Source organism: Pan troglodytes, chromosome 3, assembly GCF_028858775.2.
Source record: "Pan troglodytes isolate AG18354 chromosome 3, NHGRI_mPanTro3-v2.0_pri, whole genome shotgun sequence".
In the NCBI taxonomy this organism is placed as follows: domain Eukaryota; kingdom Metazoa; phylum Chordata; class Mammalia; order Primates; family Hominidae; genus Pan; species Pan troglodytes.
In genome coordinates this window covers 51493868-51512326 of record NC_072401.2, presented here as the reverse complement: position 1 = coordinate 51512326, position 18459 = coordinate 51493868, and the positions used below count along the sequence as shown (strand labels likewise).

The 18459-nt window shown below is 40.4% G+C and overlaps 1 long non-coding RNA gene and 1 other non-coding gene across 2 annotated transcripts in view; both read left to right on the top strand.

Annotated features, from left to right (window-relative positions):
* The first annotated feature begins 12073 nt into the window (after nt 1-12073).
* Nucleotides 12074-12176, top strand: LOC112209133 (small nucleolar RNA U13). The gene has a single exon (XR_002943800.1). It is a non-coding gene; the product is annotated as a small nucleolar RNA U13 (small nucleolar RNA).
* A 5619-nt stretch (nt 12177-17795) lies between these two features.
* LOC134809792 (uncharacterized) overlaps nt 17796-18459 on the top strand; it is a 38337-nt gene continuing 37673 nt past the window's right edge. The window contains exon 1 of the long non-coding RNA XR_010156301.1: nt 17796-18252. This is a non-coding gene — a long non-coding RNA (uncharacterized LOC134809792). The remainder of the gene's footprint in view (nt 18253-18459) is intronic.

Here is an 18459-nt window from a genome sequence, read left to right as displayed (position 1 = left end):
TTCAATAAAGGATGATGAGGCAAATCTACCCAGTGATTTTTCACTTCTGAGGGTTGTGCAGTTCTTGAATTCCTGACTGCAAAACTGAAGCAAGTTTCTTTCACTGATTCTAACAAGTGAGTCCAAAGTTTAATCAGATATTCATTTACTGACCTTTTACTAAAAAAGAACATTTGAGGAATTAGCACAAGATCTGAGATGAAGGTAATCCACAGACAGATTTTTCTTTCATTTGTATTCATTTGATCAAAAATGTGTTTGAGCACCTACAGTGTGATAAACAATATAGATGTGGTCCTGCATTCATGGAGCTTAGAGTCAAAGTGACATTAAAATATTAAACTAAGCTGGGCGAGGTGACATACGTCAGCTACTCAGGAGGATGAAGCAGGAGGATAGCTTGAGCCCAGGAGTTTAATGCTGTAGTGTGCAATGATCATGCCTGTGAATAACCCCTGCACTTCAGCCTGGGCAATACAGCAAGACCCTGTCTCTAAAAATATTCATATTCAACTAACAATCAAATGAAGAAATATATAATTACCAACTGACAAAAGCTATACGACATTAGAGAAGCCTCTCTGGTTTAGTGACAGACAATCTGAAACCCAAATGATGAGTAGACTTAATCATTAGGAAATTGTGATGGTGAGGGAGGGGACTCGAAATCAGAAATGTTCCAAACAAAGTAAAATGCTGTTGAAGATGTTCCATATTGGATGCCTGTTGCTTTTGTTCACTCAACATCCCTATCCCCATTCTTTTGGTAATCTAAATTCTTGTAGTTTAGGCTGCTACGTGACCAAGACCTGCCTGCAATACTCTTTTCTCCAGGGTATTGATCAGTTCAGGAATGGACACTTGTTTTAACCTAGCCAGACAAAGTGTTGTTCTCTGGAGCCTTTCTTGTATAATAAAGGAAAAACTGAATCATTTAGCTGCAGTTATTAAGCTAAGAATGTGTAATGGTGTGGGAGTCAGCCAACTGTATAGTTAGAGGGAGCACAGTCTACATAGGACTACCTACTTCCAACACCAACAGCAAGCTCAGGAGGTTCCCAAAACATACCTTTGATAATTCACTGGAAGAATTCACAGAGCTCACAGAAAGTTGCTGTACTCATGGTTACAGCTGACTGCAGGGAAAGAATACAAGTCAAATGCAGGCCAAGGAAGAGACACATGGGCCTGGAAGTGAAGCGGTATCATTGTCTAGGGCAAATACCCTGCGTTCATTGTCTCACACCAAGATTAAGGACATGGACAGACACACAGGGAGTGAGTTTAGGAGCAGAGGTTTAACAGGCAAAAGAGAGAGAGAGAGAGAGAGAGAGAGAGAGAGAGAGAGAGAGAGATGCCTGAAAAGGAAGTACGGTGTGTAGTGGGAGGGCACTGGATTTTATAGACACACTTGAGGAGGCAGTGTCTGATTTGCATAGGGCCCACAGATTGGTTGGACCAGGTGTGATGTTTACACACAGGGTGGGGAAGGCTGGCCACCCCACCCTAATCTGATTATGCAAATGGGCTTTCCACTTGGCTGGCACCATGTTGTCTGCTCCTTACTGTACATGTATCTGGCAAAGAGAAGGGAAGATAGAGCTGTTATTTTGAACATGCTTAGTCCCAGGTAGCCTTTTCCTATGGGCACAGCTGCCAGCGTTCACCCGTGCAAGCTTCTAGCTTTCTCTTCTATGTCTGCAGCTCAATTTTCCAGGCTGTGCTTTGTTACAAAATAAATGATTTGGTGGCTGCTTTTCATTAAAAGGAAAACCTTACTGAGGACTTCCTTACCCTCACTATCTGCATAAATAATTTCTTTTTAACTCCTATATCAGAAGGTGCCAGATGTGGAGCTTCCAGTTGTCCTCTCCCCATGGAGTCAGGACAGCATTACTGTCCTGGAGTAAGTTTGTGACGGTATGCAAAGTACTGCCACGCAGAAAATTCTCTCAAGCCTCAGGGTCCAGAGTTTTACTGGAGCTCCATACAGGCAAAATTGATTAGCCACGTGACTGATTTCAGTCTCCAGTACCCAAAGTCCCCAGCTTAAGTAACCTTGGTGGTGTGGCTCAAAGCCACAATCGCAAAGCTCTAAATCACATTGTTACTATCTGGCTGGCCCAAGGCCCCCAGGCAAACAGAGACACTCTTGTCAGGCATGACATTCCAAGGACCTAAAGATTACCTCCCAGAAACCAAGAGCAAAGGCCAGATCACTCTTTGAGTAAGGTTAATTCCTTACTTCACAAACAGGCATCTCTGACAGTGAATATTCTGCCTCCATAATGACAGTCTGTGATAAGAAGGAATTAAATCAAAGATAAGCAGAGTTAAAAGATGAAGCAACAGAGCAATAAGGTCATAATTTGAGTTCCCAGAACCAGCCACGCCTGAAGCCAGCTGCCTCCTAGGTTCCTCACTTGCATGCACTACCATATTTCCTTTTTCACTTAAGTTGCTTATATTTGCCCTTTGAATTAGAGAAGTTCTGAGGTAGGGAGAGATTTTTCATTTCAAACATTTGAAAGAAAAACTGGAATATAGTGAGCAAGGGAAAGTGAGTGGTGGATAAAGCTAAAGACACAGGAAAGGGCAAGATTATGTGAGGGTCTAACAGTGATATTAAGAATTAGGCATTAACCTAAGGGAATTAATGCAGGAATAGAAAACCAAACACCAGATGTTCTAACTTATAAGTGGGAGCTAAACACTGATACGAAAAAGGGAACAAGAGGTTCCCTGTGGCCTATTTGAGGATGGAGGGTGGGAGAGGGTGAGGTTTGAAAAGCTACCTCGGGTAACTATGATGATTACCTGGGTGACAAAATTATCTGTACCCCAACTCCTGTGACATGCAATTTACCCATGTAACCTGCATATGTACCCCCTGAACTGAAAGTAAAAGTTGGAAAGAAAAACAGAATTAGGGAATTTCTCCTAAGTGCAGTGGGAATCTTCTGAAGGATTTTTAAAGGCAAGCAACATTATCTGACCTATCTATATATCTATATATAGATTTTTCTTTTTTTTCTGATAGAGTTTCGCTCTTGTTGCCCAGGCTGGAGTGCAGTGGTGCAGTCTCTGGCTCGCTGCACAACCTCCATCTCCCAAGATGCCAGGTTCAAGCAATTCTCCTACCTCAGCCGCCTGAGTAGCTGAGACTACAGGCACCAGCCACCACACCTGGCTCACTTTTGTCTTTTTAGTAGAGACAGGGTTTCACCACGTTGGCCAGGCTGGTTTCAAACTCCTTATCTCAGGTGAATCTGCCTGCCTCGGCCTCCCAAAGTGCTGGGATTACAGGTGTGAGCCACCACGCCCAGCCAATCTGATCTATATTTTAAAACATATATATGGAGAAAGGACAGGATTATGGGGAAGAGTGCAAACAAGAAGAGTATTTACATTTAAGAAAAATTTGGAAGTAAATTGGCCTGTTGGACTGTCTATGGAGGTGACTTTCTCCAGCAAGTGTCAAAAATTAGCCTCAGGTTTATGGCATGAGCCAGTGGATGGATGGAAGTAGCTTTTTTGAGATGAGAAAATAGAGGAATGAGATTGTAGATCAGTTTTGGATATGATAAATTTAAAATGCCTGTGAGCTATTCAAGTAAGAGGTTGGTTTCAAGGACACAAGAGAAGAAAGTGTGTCAGAAAGGAGGGAGTTGTCAACTGTGTTAAATCTTTCTGAGAGTTAAGATGAGAACCAAAAGGTGTCTGCTGGATCTGGAAACAGGACAGCTTTTGAGGACCTTGAACAAGAGCTGTTTTAATAGAGTGGTGGCAAAGAAGCCATGTGAATTGCAGTAAAGAGTGAATGAAAGGCAAAGCAATTAAGACTGCACATATACAACATTCTTAATAAGATTTTCTATGAAAGAGAGTAAAGAGAAAACTGAACATGGGTGTGAAGTGTGGGGAAGGTTTGTTTTTAAGCTGGGAAATGCTTGCTCATGTCTGAATGCAGATACATAGATACTGATAGACAGAAAAATGGAAGATGTAGAGGAAGGAAAAATAATTTACTAGTCAGGGTAATGATATAACCAAAGGACTCTGCAATATATAATAGGTCAAGCACAATAGAAATTCATTTCTCACTCACATGAAGTTCAAAACAGATGTTCTGTTTTTTTTCTCTTCTTCCTTCTCTCCTTTCCTTTTCTCCTTTCTTTCTTTCTTTCTTTCTTTCTTTCTTTCTTTCTTTCTTTCTTTCTTTCTTTCAGATGAGTCAAGTGCAGTAGTGAGAAGTGGGGAAAGAGTAGAATGAGGAATTTGATCTGTAACTGACTGTGACCAATCAATTGAGATAACTCACTACCTTCAGACCAGCCCCAAATAGATATTGTTAATGGTACCTGGGTCTTCTCTAATGGTGATACTGAAACCCAGGCTCCATCCATCTTGTGGAAATGCCACCCTTAATACTTGGTTTTCAAGTTTGCTGTGCCTCTTTGCATCAAATGGCAGAAGGTGTTACAGTAGGTAGCTAGCCAGGCATGAGCGGGGCAGGAGAGGGCTCCCCCAACATCCCTACTGGGAAGGTCAGGTGCCCATCAGGTGATGCCCAGGCAGTTGTTAACTTTCTCTCTAAAATAATACTTGGTCATGGCCAGCACCAGGGAAAGGCAGTCTTCCTATATAGAGAGGAAACACCTGTAACTGGTAATCCGCAGCTTTCGGGAGTTGGGCAAGTGAACCCAAGCATGCACATTGAGAGACAAAATGGCAGAGTATGACCTTCCAGGGGCATTCCACTGGAAATGGGAAGAAAGCCTCAGGTGAGCATGTGTACAACTTCTTAAACACACTGTGCATGCTCACCTCCCAAGCACAAGGAGGGCACTGCACATGCAGCTGTCTCACCCTAAGGGAACAATCAAAAGAAAGGGGTGCAAGATGCCAGAAATATGCGAGCATATAAAACTCCAAGTCAAAAGGTCAAACACTGCACTTGTCCTTCAAGTTGCCCGTTTGGGTCTCTTCCAAGTGTACTTTCCTTTTATTCCTACTCTAAAGCTTTTTAATAAACTTCCACTCTTGCTCTGAAACTTACCTCCATCTCTTTTCTGCCTTATGGCCCTCAGTTGAATTCTTTCTTCTGAGGAGGCAAGAATTGAGGTTGCTGTAGACTGGTACGGATTTGCCACGGGTAACCCAGATATTTGCCACCTGTAAGAAAGGGAGAAGAAGCATTCCTGCTTTTGAAGCTAGCTGGTGGACCCATGTCCCTTCTAATCATATTATATTGAGAAGAACTAGTCATGTGGTTCCACCTAAAGGCAAGGGAGGTTAGGGAATGTCATTACTGGTAGGGCGGCCACTACTTCCCAGCAACAACTTTATACCATGAAAGAAGCAGCCCAGATTTAGGAGGACAATGATTTCTGCTACAGGTAATAAATAACCAGTTAGAAACATTCTCTGAGAAGGCAGGACAGAACAGAATCCAGAACATACATGAAAGAATTTGCTTTTGATAGGAGAAGGGAGAAACCCTCCATTGAAAGAGAAGGAATGAGAAGTGAATAGGGGTTTATATTTTTCTCACTTATAGTGAGTGCCAATTGGAGGAACAGCATAAAGATTATAGGAGTTTAAACCAAGCTATGCCCAAATTTGGGACCCTAGTCTACCATACAGAATTTGCCTGAGGAATAAGGACTGCTGGTCACCTACTTTAGAAGAATGTTTACTAACAGGATTGAATTAAAAGGAATACACAGACAGGATAAACCACGCTTGAAGAAAGCTGAGATTTATTCTTTTTGGGGCTACTTCACCTATTTCTGGCCTCTGTCATGATGATCTAAAGAAAAACTCAGAGAATGAGGTTTTGTCTCAAAATGAAATCACCTTAAAGCAGTGCCAAAGGCCTTGCCCTCCCTCAAATATAACAGCATAAAAAACAAACTAAAAACCTTGCTAAAAGTAACCTGGGGGAAGAGTTCAAAAGATAAACAATAAGTTGCTCTCTACTTGTAGAAGCTGAGGGAAAGCTGATCACGAGCTAGGTCAGGTTAGCCAGCTCTGATACCACAACTTGTGGTGAAGTCAGCAGCACAAATTCAAAAAGCCTTGCTGTGCTAAGCTTCACTATCTTGGCTCTCACACAAGAAAGGGAACTTGTGACCAAAAGGGACACTCCAAAAAGAATTTCAATGAAGTACAACTTGAACAAAAACAATAAGTTGCCCAGATTTCTTGGATCACAGACAGAGGGCCTGGCATGTGGAATGAATGCCATCAGCAGAGAACACAGCCTTGATTGGTAGCTATGGAGCCCACTGCCCACGTGGTGTCCCCAGGCTGGCTTCCTGGTGAATGCTTTTTGGTGAATGCCAATCCACTCCCCTGGCTCCTTCTTGCTGTTTTTTCCTCCCTCCAAATGATTCCCACAGAAATTTTTCCCACCCTAGACACCATGATAAATACTCTTTACTAAGATGTCATCACAGTTTGGCTTTGTAAAAAATTTTCCTTCAGGAACGCAGAGCAACATTGATGGTAGGAATTAAAATGGTTCAACCCTTTGGAGAATTGTTTAGCAGTTTCTCACAGTGATAAACATATATCTACCCTATGATTCAACAGTTCCACTCCTGGGTATTTACCCAAGAGCAGTGAAAATATATGTTCACACAAAGACTATCACAAGAATGTTCATGGCAGCTTTATTTATAACAAGCAAAAACTGGATGCAACCTAAATATCTATCAACAGGAAAATGGATAAACAAACTGTTGTATATCTACACAATTCAATAGTACTTGGCTCTAATTATCTGATTTTTAAAATGGGCAAAAGATTTGAATAGACATTTCTCAAAAGAAGATATACAAATGGTAAACAGGCATATGAAAAAGTGCTCAACATCATTGATCATCAGAGAAATGCAAATCAAAACTACACTGAGATATCATCTCACTCCAGTTAAAATGGCTTTTATCCAAAAGACAGGCAATAACAAGTGCTGGTGAGGATGTGGAGGAAAAGGAACCTTTGTACAATGCTGCTAGGAATGTAAATTAGTGCAACCACTATGGAGAACAGTTGGAGGGTCCTCAAAAAACTAAAAATAGAGCTATAATGTGATCCAGCAACCCTACTGCTACGTATATTCCCAAAAGAAAGGAAATCAGAATATCGAAGAGATATTTACACTCCCATGTTTGTTGCAGACTGTTCACAATAGCCAAGATTTGGAAGCAACCTAAGTGTCCATCCAGTGATGAATAGATACAGAAAATGTGGTACCTACACAGAATGGAATACAATTCAGCCATAGAAAAGGATGAGATCCTGTCATTTGCAAAAACATGATTATAACTGGAGGTCATTTTGTTAAGTGAAATAAGCCAGGCACAGAAAGACAAACATTGCATATTCTCACTTATTTGTGGGTTCTAAAAATCAAAACAATTGAACTCATGGAGATAGAGAATAGGATGGTTACCAAAGGCTGGGAAGGGTAATGGCAGAGGGGGTGAGCAGGAGGTGGGGATAGTTAATAGGTACAAAAAAAGAATAGTTAGAAAGAATGAATAAGATCTAGTACTTGATAGCACAATGAGCGAACTATAGTCAGTACTCATTTAATTATACATTTACAAATAGCTATAAGTATAATTGGATTGTTTATAACACAAAGGATAAATGCTTGAGGGGATGGATACCCAATTTTCCATAATGTGATTATTACACATTGCATGCCTGTACCAAATTATTTCATGTACCCCATAAATATGTACCCACAAAAATTAAAAAATAAAAAAATTTAAATACTACTGGTAAGCGCAATGGCATGAATGAATTACCGAAACAGTATGCTGAGTGAAAGAAAGCCAGATGCACACAAACAAAATTATACAGTATGATTCTGGGATGATGAAAATGTTCCATATCTTGTTTTGAATGGTGGTTGCATGAGTGTATAAAGTTGTCAAAACCCATTTAACTGAACATCTCAAATCAAGGCTTTTATTGAATATACATTATACCTCAAAAATAATCTTTTATGAAATGCTGTTAACATACCCTTTACCTATTCTCACACTTCAGGTGCTGGAAAATATGCTTCCTGTCCCTTCTAATACCTTAGAATGGCTTACAAAGCAGTCTAGAATTTAAAGGCAAACACCAACAGCAGTAAATGACACACTGCAGCTAAACCCATGGAGAAACAGGCTGTGAGTGCCCTGGCATGGGGCACTGGAATTAAACCCTGTTAACTGTATTTTTGTCACGAACAGACACCTCTTCTATTCTGGCTTAGAAGTAGGTAAATGCTAATTTTAACTATACTGGCTCCTGGGGATTACACTGAGAGAACTTAGCAAGAATTGACACATATAGTATGGGAATAGAAAAATCTGGTGTCATCATCTGTTAATTTTTTTTTTTTTTTTGAGACAGAGTCTCGCTGTCACCCAGGCTGGAGTGCAGTGGCGCTACCTTGGCTCACTGCAAGTTCCACCTCCCAGGTTCATGCCATTCTCCTGCCTCACCCTCCCGAGTAGCTGGGACTACATGCGCCCACCACCATGCCTGGCTAATTTTTTGTATTTTAGTAGAGACAGGGTTTCACCATGTTAGCCAGGATGGTCTCGATCTCCTGATCTCGTGATCCACCCACCTCGGCCTCCCAAAGTGCTGGGATTACAGGCGTGAGCCAACATGCCAGGCATCTTTTAAATTTAATTTAATTTTTAAATTAAAAAAAAATTACCAGGCATGGTGGCTCATGTCTGCAATCCCAGCACTAGCACTTTAGGAGGCTGAGGCAAGTGGATGGCTTGAGCCCAGGAGTTTCAGAACAGCCTGGACAACATGGCAAAATCCCATCACTACAAAAAATACAAAAATTATTCAGGTGTGGTGGCATGTGCTTGTGGTCCCAGCTACTCAGGAGGCTGAGGTGGGAGGATTGCTTGAGCCCAGCAGGTGGAGGCTGCAGGGAGCCAAGATCATGCCCCTGCATTCCAACCTAGGCAACAGAATGAGACCCTGTCTCAAAAAAAAAAAAAAAAAAGAAAGAAAGAAAGAAAGAAAGAAAGAAAAAGAAAAAAATTTGAGAGACAGTCTCACTCTGTCACCCAGGCTAGAGTGCAGTGGCATGAACATGGCTCATTGCAGCCTCAACCTACCATGTTCAAGCAATCCTCTTACCTCAGCCTCCTGGGTAGCTGGGACTAAAGGTATGCACCATCATGCCCAGCTAATTTTTAAATTTTGTGTAGAGATAGAGTCTCCTGATGTTAGCCAGGCTTGTCTCAAACTGCTGGGCAATCCTTCAGCCTCAACCTCCCAAAGCATTGGGATTCCAGCTGCACATAGCCTGTGTCATCATATTTAATCCCTATATAGACTCCCTTCCCTGAGTTCCTATTGTATTCTTACCTGTACCAAACAACTCAGCTCTTATTTTGTATATAATAGATTACTTATGAGGCAGGCAATACAGTGGAATGGTTAAAAACATGGTCTGTGTAATCCAAGAGAAACCTGAGTTCAAATTCTAGCTCTGTGATTTATTACCCGTCTAAATTCGGAGAATGCACTCAGCCTCTCTATAGTTCAATAACCCATATGCTAGACACTCTGGATTCCAAGAGGGAAAGATTGAAGAGGGATGTTCTATACTTACCAAACTTGTCAGTTTCACTCTCCTGGGATAGAATGGTCAGCAGTTTGGGAGAGCTGAAGGTTGTTGTGCTAATAGAAAGGAAACATCGGGAATGGGAACAAAACATTATCTCCCTAGCAAATTGTATGGGATTTCACCATGTTCAAAGCTCTTCCACCTAAATTGTCTACGGTAAGATTGCTGTGCAGTCTTCCATAGAGAGGACATAACACAGTGTCTGTTCATTCTAGTGGATGGGAATTTGGGTAGTTTCCAGCTAGGGGCTTTTATGACTACTGTTGCTATTAGCATAAATGTCTTATTATCCATACTTAATAAATATAGAAACCGAGGTTCAAAAATTATTGTCTGTATCAACATGAAGCTGACAATAAACCAACTACACCTTCAGTAAGTGAACAAAGTGATTTTCAATGACTTTTGTTAGTTTCTAATATAGGCAAATATTCTAAACTTTTAATTGACAAATACATAAAGAAAAAGGCACAAGTAGTAAGTATACACTGTGATGGATTTTGTATAAATCAAACATAAGCATGTAGTCGTCACCCAAATTAAGAAACTGAACACTCCCGGTGCCTCCAAAACCAGCCTCCACAGCCACTTCCTCACAGCCTCCCCAAAGAGTAACCATATCTTCACTTCTAACACTGAAATTAGTTCTGCCTGTTTTTGAACTATATATAAGTGGAATCATATTAAATCACACACTAGGCTCCTTTTTGCCCAACACTTTTGCTCAGTTTGGTATGATTTATCCATGCTGTGATCATTCTTATTGCTGTGCAGTCTTCCATAGAGAGGACATAGCACAGTGTCTGTTCATTCTAGTGGATGGGCATTTGGGTAGTTTCCAGCTGGGGGCTTTTATGACTACTGTTGCTATTAGCATAAATGTCTTTCTGTGAGCCAATATATGAATTTTTGTTCTGTAAAAATTCAGTAGTAGACTTGCTGAGTCTTCATATGTTCAGCCTGAACAGAGAGTGCCAAACATTTTCCAAAAGGTTTGTTCCAACTTGCATTCCTACCAGCAGCTAGCTCCTTTTGTTTCCCATCCTTGTCAATACTTGTTACTATCAGTCTTTTGCATTTTGGCCATTGTGGTGAAGCTGGGGCACATTTTATCTTCAGTACCAACTGTTGGCAGTCTTTTTTTTTTTTTTCTGCTACTTGAGTTTCATTTCCTTTCACACAGTGGCTAGATACTTTCGTTCCAGTTTCTTCTTTTTACTTAAAGTTGTCCTCTCTACAAGAAATTCTGGTGAGTTCTTTCTTGTCTTGTCTTTGTTTTTCTTTTTCCCCTAATGTTGCTTTCAGTCACCCTGATACATACTTCTTAACTACCTCTCAGAGCCACTCCTCCAGGTGACCTCTGTGACACTGATCAGGGCATTCAGCCACCTGGATCATGACCCCACTTGTACCCCCAGGGTCCCTGGGTTTGAATTTTCTCTCCTATCTCATCTAGTCTCATTCATATGCATCCTGGGACCAGTTCTAGTCCCATTTCTTTACCAGGCCCTAAAAACTGTCAGATAGGCCAGGCACAGTGGCTCGCGCCTGTAATCCCAGTACTTTGGGAGGCTGAGGTGGGTGGATCACGTGAGGTCGGGAGTTCGAGACCAGCCAGACCAACATGGAGAAACCCCGTCTCTACTAAAAATACAAAATTAGCTAGGCATGGTGGTGCATGCCTGTAATCCCAGCTTCTTGGGAGGCTGAGGCAGGAGAATCACTTGAACCCAGGAGGCAGAGGTTGCGGTGAGCCAAGGTCGTGCCATTGTACTCCAGCCTGGGCAACAAGAGCAAAACTCTGTCTCAAAAAAACAAAAACAAACAAACAAAAAAACTGTCAGTTAATAAAAACAGTTAGCATTTGTTGACAGTTTACATAATAATCTTACATTCCACACAAAAATTCTACATTTTACAGGTGGGGAAACTAAGGAACAGGAAGATTAAAGTTTCCAGAGTTCAAACTGCTACTGATTGACAGAGCCAGAATTCAAACCCAGCAAGTCTTAACCCTACAGTGCACACTCTTAGGACTTCGGTGACTTCAGCCCCTGCTGTCTGTGCCACTCAACTGCCAACTCTATTTAGATTCTTGTGTTTCTGGTCATCTTTATATTTCCATCTCCATCACCATGATTTTGAATCTTTGGGATCTCCTGTCTGATCTTGTAGGGCATTTAACAAATGGAAATATTGGTTGAAAAGAAAAGTAAAAACTTAAAAATTCTATGTGAGAAATAATACCACAAGGTGAAAACATGGATAAATAAGAATAAATAAATCAGAAGAATAAAATATATGACAAAGATTTAATATCCTTACCACCCTTTTACAAATCTATAATAAAGAAGGCATGCAACCTATCATTAAAAATGAGTAATATAAAAATGAGTAACATAAGAGTTGATCCTTTCATAGTTCATATGCGTGCTGATTGGGGGTTCATGCTCTGGTGTGAGATGTGCTTCCCTCAAGCCTTGTTAAGACATGAGCACATTACCATCTGATATGAACATAATAATAAAAATAAGTAATGTAAGAGTAAAGTAAGCAATTCACATTAGTGGAAATGGCTAAGTAATTTATAAAAAGGTTTACTTCACGGTAATAAAATGAATGAAAATCTGATTTTTTACTTTATACTTTCCTATATTGTTCATGTATTTATTCATTTTTCAAGAGTATGTATTAGTTTTATCCTTTTAAAATTTAATTTGATTAATTAATTACTTAATTTTTCTAGAGATGGAGTCTTACTGTGTCACCAAGGCTGGAGTGCAGAGGCACAATCATGGCTCACTGCAGCCTCAAACTCCTGAGCTCAGGCAATCCTCCCACCTCAGCCACCAGAGTAGCTGGAACTACAGGCACATGCCCACTACATCCAGCTAATTTTTTATTTTTTGCTGAGATTGGGGTCTTGCTATGTTGCCCAGGCTGGTCTCAAACTCCTGGCTTCAAGCAATACCCCCATCCTGGCTTCCCAAGGTGCTAGGATTGCAGGCATGAACCACTGCTCCTGGCCTTATCATTTTCTATTAGTTATTTCTATTTGGGGAAAACAAAAGAATGTATATCACACATTCTAAGAATCTGAAACTCTCTGGTATCTAATGGCAGGGGTTAAACAGTTAGGGGGCAAAGAGCTGCATTTCTAAGAAACCATTTATCACTCACTCAATCTTTTTTTTACTTACTCAATTTTCTGCCCCCATGTTTCTGGGCAAATTAATCACATCTGGACCTTGTCATCAGGACCTGGCATATCTTGCCTCTCTCCCTTTCCTTTTTGTCCTGAGGATACAGTAGAGCCCTATAAACCAGACTCCTGGGACTTACCTGCAGTACTACACTTTCCACCGGATCCCAGCCAGTGGGATCATTTGTGGCCAGTTCAGATGCCACAGCCCCTACGATGGCCTATTAAAAATCTGCATTGTCTGTTGATGTGACATACCTCCTGGCAGAAAACCCAGCCATCACCTCAGACCCCAGCCCAGCTCCTCTTTCATTCCTCTCTCATCTTCACTTTCAACCATGAACTTACCTGTCCTTCATACAAGAGTCCTAATAATATAAAATAGTGTCTATAATTTATTGAGTGTTATTATAACTTCATGCTAAGAATCAACACATATCTTCTCATTTTAATCCTCCCAACAATGCTTTTAGTTGCATATAATCACTATTTTACAGACATAAAAAATGAGGATCGCACAGGAACAGCCGAGCCAGGATGTTAACATTTGTCTGTCTGGCCTTCTTTTGACCAGGGGTCTTTCTTTCCTCAGTTTTTCTTTCACCCTGACTTTGTTCTCTGTTAGGTCTGGATTCCTAGCACCATCAGGTGACCTGCTCTCTCTCCCCATATAATCACTTGGATTTCTTCTGATAGTGCCCAGGCAAGCCCTTAACAGTTCCCCTTTGTTGTCATCTGCACGGACAACCTGTATGATCAGACATGCCCATCAGTTTCTTCCTGAATCTTTACTCTCAATACCTGTCAATCCAGTGCAGCCCAACTTAGAAGCTCCTCTGCCTGTCTCCAGTAACCTGCAGCATCAGATGATTCCAGTTTGAATGGGAAAATGCTTTGTTTCTCTTGACTAAAAAACTGGGACTAGCAGGGCGTATTTGTGTTTTCAAAGAAGAATGTATCAGTCCAAGAAAGTTTCTAATGCAAGTAAATTTTCTAATTAGCAACGGTCCCCAATCTTTTTGGCACTAGGGACCAGTTTCCTAGAAGAGAATTTTTCCACAGACAGGTTGGGGGTGAGGATGGGGTTACGGTTTTGCAATGAAACATTTCCACCTCTGATCATCAGGTACTAGTTACATTCTCATAAGGAACACACAACCTAGATCCCTTGCATGAGCAGTTCACAATAGGATTCACGCTCCTGTGGGAATCTAATGCCACTGCTGATCTGATGGGAGGCAGAGCTCAGGCGGTAATGCTCACTCGCTTGCTGCTCACCTCCTGCTGTGCGGCCCGGTTCCTAACAGGCCACAGACCAGTAACAGTCCACTGCCCAGGGTCCTAGGGACCCCTCCTCTAATAGGAAGAAATTCAGAAAAGGGGATGGGAGGTGGCATTTTACAGAAAAGGAAGCTGAGTCTCAGAAAGTGTTTGGCTTGGCCAAAAATAAGCAGCAAAATGTGAAAATGAAATTTCACTCTCTAATCATTGCTTCCAAGCCTTGTCCTCTTTCTGTCCCCACCCGGCACCCTTCGTCAGCTGGCAATAAAAATCTCCCTCCTAGGTTTTCATGCTTATAGGAGAAGTCATTTGCTCAGAGAATCCCTGAGATGCATGGAGACAGGACTAGCCTTCTCCCATTCTCCACTTTACTCCATCTGGCCTTGCAGTGAGCCCTCTCTATGAGTAAAATTGTTGACGAGACCATTCACTCAATTATAGCATTTTATGTGATATTATTTCATGAAATAAAATGTTCAGCTCTTGATTACCAGTCTGCCAGTTTTCCACCAAGGATGTGATGTGTTCTCAATGTACATTTAAGTTCTGTGAAGATTTTCCATTCATACATTCATCCAATAAATGTCAAGACATAAAGAATGCCAAGTCCCAGGAAGAGAAAGAAGAGTCCCATAGAATAAGGGGTTTAATTTCATGAATGATTTGCATCAAATTCACTGGCCTCTCCTCGACTTCCAAACTCATTATCTTTCTAACCCAAGGCTCAAGGTAAGCCTGCATTCTTGTGACTCTTTCTGACAGTCGATCGTAACAAATCATGCTACCTCGGCTAACTGTCTTCACTTGATGTTCTACCCAGAAAAGCACAGTTGCTTTTCCTTCTGACCACACCAGCCCTAGCCACAGCCTGCATTGTCCAAGGGCATAGAGCCAAATTGCTGCTGTCACTGCTGCCACCTTTTGCTCCCTGACACCATCTAACAGAGCTTTGTGTCCCTGCTATACTCCATGTCTTCCATCTCTAGGCTCCTCTTTTGCCACTGAGGAGCCCAGTAGGTGCCCACATTAGACACACTTCCTCACTGGCCAGACATCAGGTGGGCAGAACCACAAACTCACTTAAGCTGCTGTCTTGAGATGCAGCTTTCTCAGGGACAGCTGGAGAGACAAAGTACACAGTCTCTAAGTGCAGCGGTCATGTCTCGTTCATCTTTACATCTTAGCACCTAGAATAGTCTTTAGCACTGGGTAGGAGCTCTGCAAATATCTGTGGAAACAAGGAAGAGAAGGAAACCAGAATACTGAGGTGATTTGCCTAAGACACCTAGTTTAGCAGAGAACTAGATACGAATCCTGACTCCCAAAGTCCTGTATCCATGCTCATTCCACTCTATCACTCTAGGTTTACATTGGCCTCCTGAAAGAAGGAAAAATGAGATAAATAACAAGGGAAGGGAGAGAGGATACAGAAGAGAACACCCAGTAAGGAAAATTTGGGGTTGTATTTGCAGGTGGCATAGCCACAAGGCCAGAGCTGATGTTTTCCTGGGCCCGAGGTGGTCTACTCCAAGGCAGATACATTGTAGTTATGGATAAATGGTGCTATTGATCAAATTCTCACATCTGGAAAAGGTCTAGCAAAATTGTTAATTCCAGGCATAGTGAAAGTAGCTCAAAAATATGTATTTTCAAAATGTAAATATGGACAATTACCATTATCCCACCTCCAATCTCCAAGCTTTTCTTTATTTCATTAATCATTTTAAAAATAAATATAATCTTTTCCTACCTAACCCAGCAAGATAAATGTGTCCTAAGAATTTGCTATTATTATTGCTGTTACTTAAAACATCTTTAGTGAACCAAGCATAGCAGGTATTAATTAATCTGATTTAATTAGAATGAGTCAAATTATATTCAGAAACCCCAGTGAAAATTTTAATAAGAAATTTCTTTTCAGAATATGACTTTGATGCAATTTTATTTTTTTCATGAGGTATGGACTGAGGAAGAGGAAGGAAGAGAAAGTAGGTAAAAGGAAATTTTTTTTTGCATTGCCATACTGTTAACCAAGACTAAAGACCAGAAGCAGAGAAATGGAATAATTAAAAAGTGATGGCAATGTAATATTTAGGCATGCTGTCACACAGAGTCCAACAAAATGGTTTTAGAAATTATCTTTAATTCTTTTACTTACTGGGGAAAAATATAATCCAGAAAACTATAAAGAGATAAATATTTCCTATTATCCTATTGTTTGAAAATAACTCCAGTTAGTATTTTAGTATATAGCCTATTCTACTGTTGCAAAATAGGTGCATTTCTAAGAAATCTCAACTTATCAAAAGAATGTAAAGAAACAGGTAACACTGGTTGAAATTGGAGAAGGATGGCTGGGGAATAGGGATGGAACAAAAATTTCTCATTTAGAAATACTAGCATGTGCCTTTTAGATTTTGTCCTTTAAAAGTGTATCTCCTATTAAAATTAAGCCAAATTGCAATTTAAAACTAACTTTTTAAAAAAAAAAATGTTTTAATGGGAACAGAAATGTTAAAACTTACAGTAGAACAGAATTTTAAAAATAGTAATTTTAACAATAAATTTGTTTTCATAACCATAAATGTATTTGGTTATTGCTAGCTTTAATTTTAAAAAGGTAGATCAAAACCTACAAAAGGAAACACAAACTTCCTTACACTTTCCGCCACGTATTCAGCACCGTCTAATGCCTCATCACTGTTGCCATACAGGTCTGCCTGCAGTACAGTCCATTACAGCCAGGGGAAGCAGCAGCTTTTTATAATTTCCCAGTTCCCAGTCAGTTCTGGTTATTACTAACAGTGATTCATTAAATTATGTTCAATAAGCAGCTAATTGTGCTATGTCCAATTTTTGTTAGGGACACTTTAACTGTAGGAGAAATTAATGCCTGTATAATTTTCCAAATGCTTTCCCCAGGCGTGTATACATATACTTTATATAGAAGTTATCTTTTTAAATTTGTTTTTACCAAAAAAAGAATCATAATAAACATACTACTTTAGAAGGTTTTTTTCACCCAACAAAGCATTTTGAAATTCTTCCATGAGAACAAATGTAGATGTAATTCTCATTTTAACTTACCAAATTTCACCTTATCTACAATTAAAGTTTAATCCCTTATGAATGAGATTTATCTTTCAAAAAAGAAATGAATTTGCTTTTCTCCTTTCATACTGCCAGTATTTTCAGTATCTTTATGATGTTACTATACGAACATAAAAAATCAGTGTGATTCCATTACCATTTAAAGCTAGACACTAAGACCAATGGAGGCTGATATTCCTGTAGGCCATAGCAACCCTGGGAAATCTTGCCTTTGCTGAAGCTATACCAAATCCAGAAGTAATTGAAGTCCCCCTAAGGTTTCAGGTCCCCCCAAAGAAGGCAGGAGTTGTGCATTACTCAGCATTCTCAGATCTATTCTAAAGCAGATTTTCTTAGATTTTGATTCAATTCCATGCAATTCAAGCATTTTTATTTAATAAGTACAAGGCATTGTGCTCAAGGAGAAGGATACAAGCTAAACTGGATCATTCTAATTTTCCTGAACACTTACAACCTCGTAGGAAGACATACATACATAAGTAAGTATGATACAAGGAAAATTTGTAAGACAAAGTAAATAAAAGTATTATAAGAAACACAGAAGAGGGATAGATTACTTTAGGCTGAGTGAGGTGGCTTTTGAGTTCCTACTAGAAGCGTGGGTAGAATTGTGACTAGAAGAGAGAGGAAGGTCTGGATGGAGCAACAAGAGTCTGGGCTATTAACACAGGTTTGAGTCAGGCTGACCGGAGCTGTAAAGCCCTTCTCGTTCTCACTGTTTGTTCTTTTCAGTTCTGTCTTCCTGAGGCTGCTGTTTCTGGGCATGGCCAGGGGATCTTCAGACTTTACAAACCAGTTGTGCAGAGCCAGGCATTTCAATAAGGAACAAAATGCTGAGTAACAACATGAAGTCAGAGTGTTGCTTGCCAAGAGCTGGGAGGCCTGGGTGGTTTCCCAATCTTAAAGAAGCAGAAGGATATTAAAGTGAGCCTCCCAAAGGAAAACGTGGATCTACTTACCAACGCAGAAAATGATACACACGGATTCGATTTAGGTAAGTGCACCCCCTGTGATGACTATTGGTCACTTCCAGATCACATGGACTAACTGTAGGTCTCAACTATTTTGACTTTTTTTTCCAGAACAGACTAATACATAACTAACGGCTTACCTTTGTGAAAAATATTTTATGCACTGTAGAACAGATAATTTTCAGTCCTGGGCCAAAGGGGGAAACTTTGGAGAGAATTAAACAGGAAAT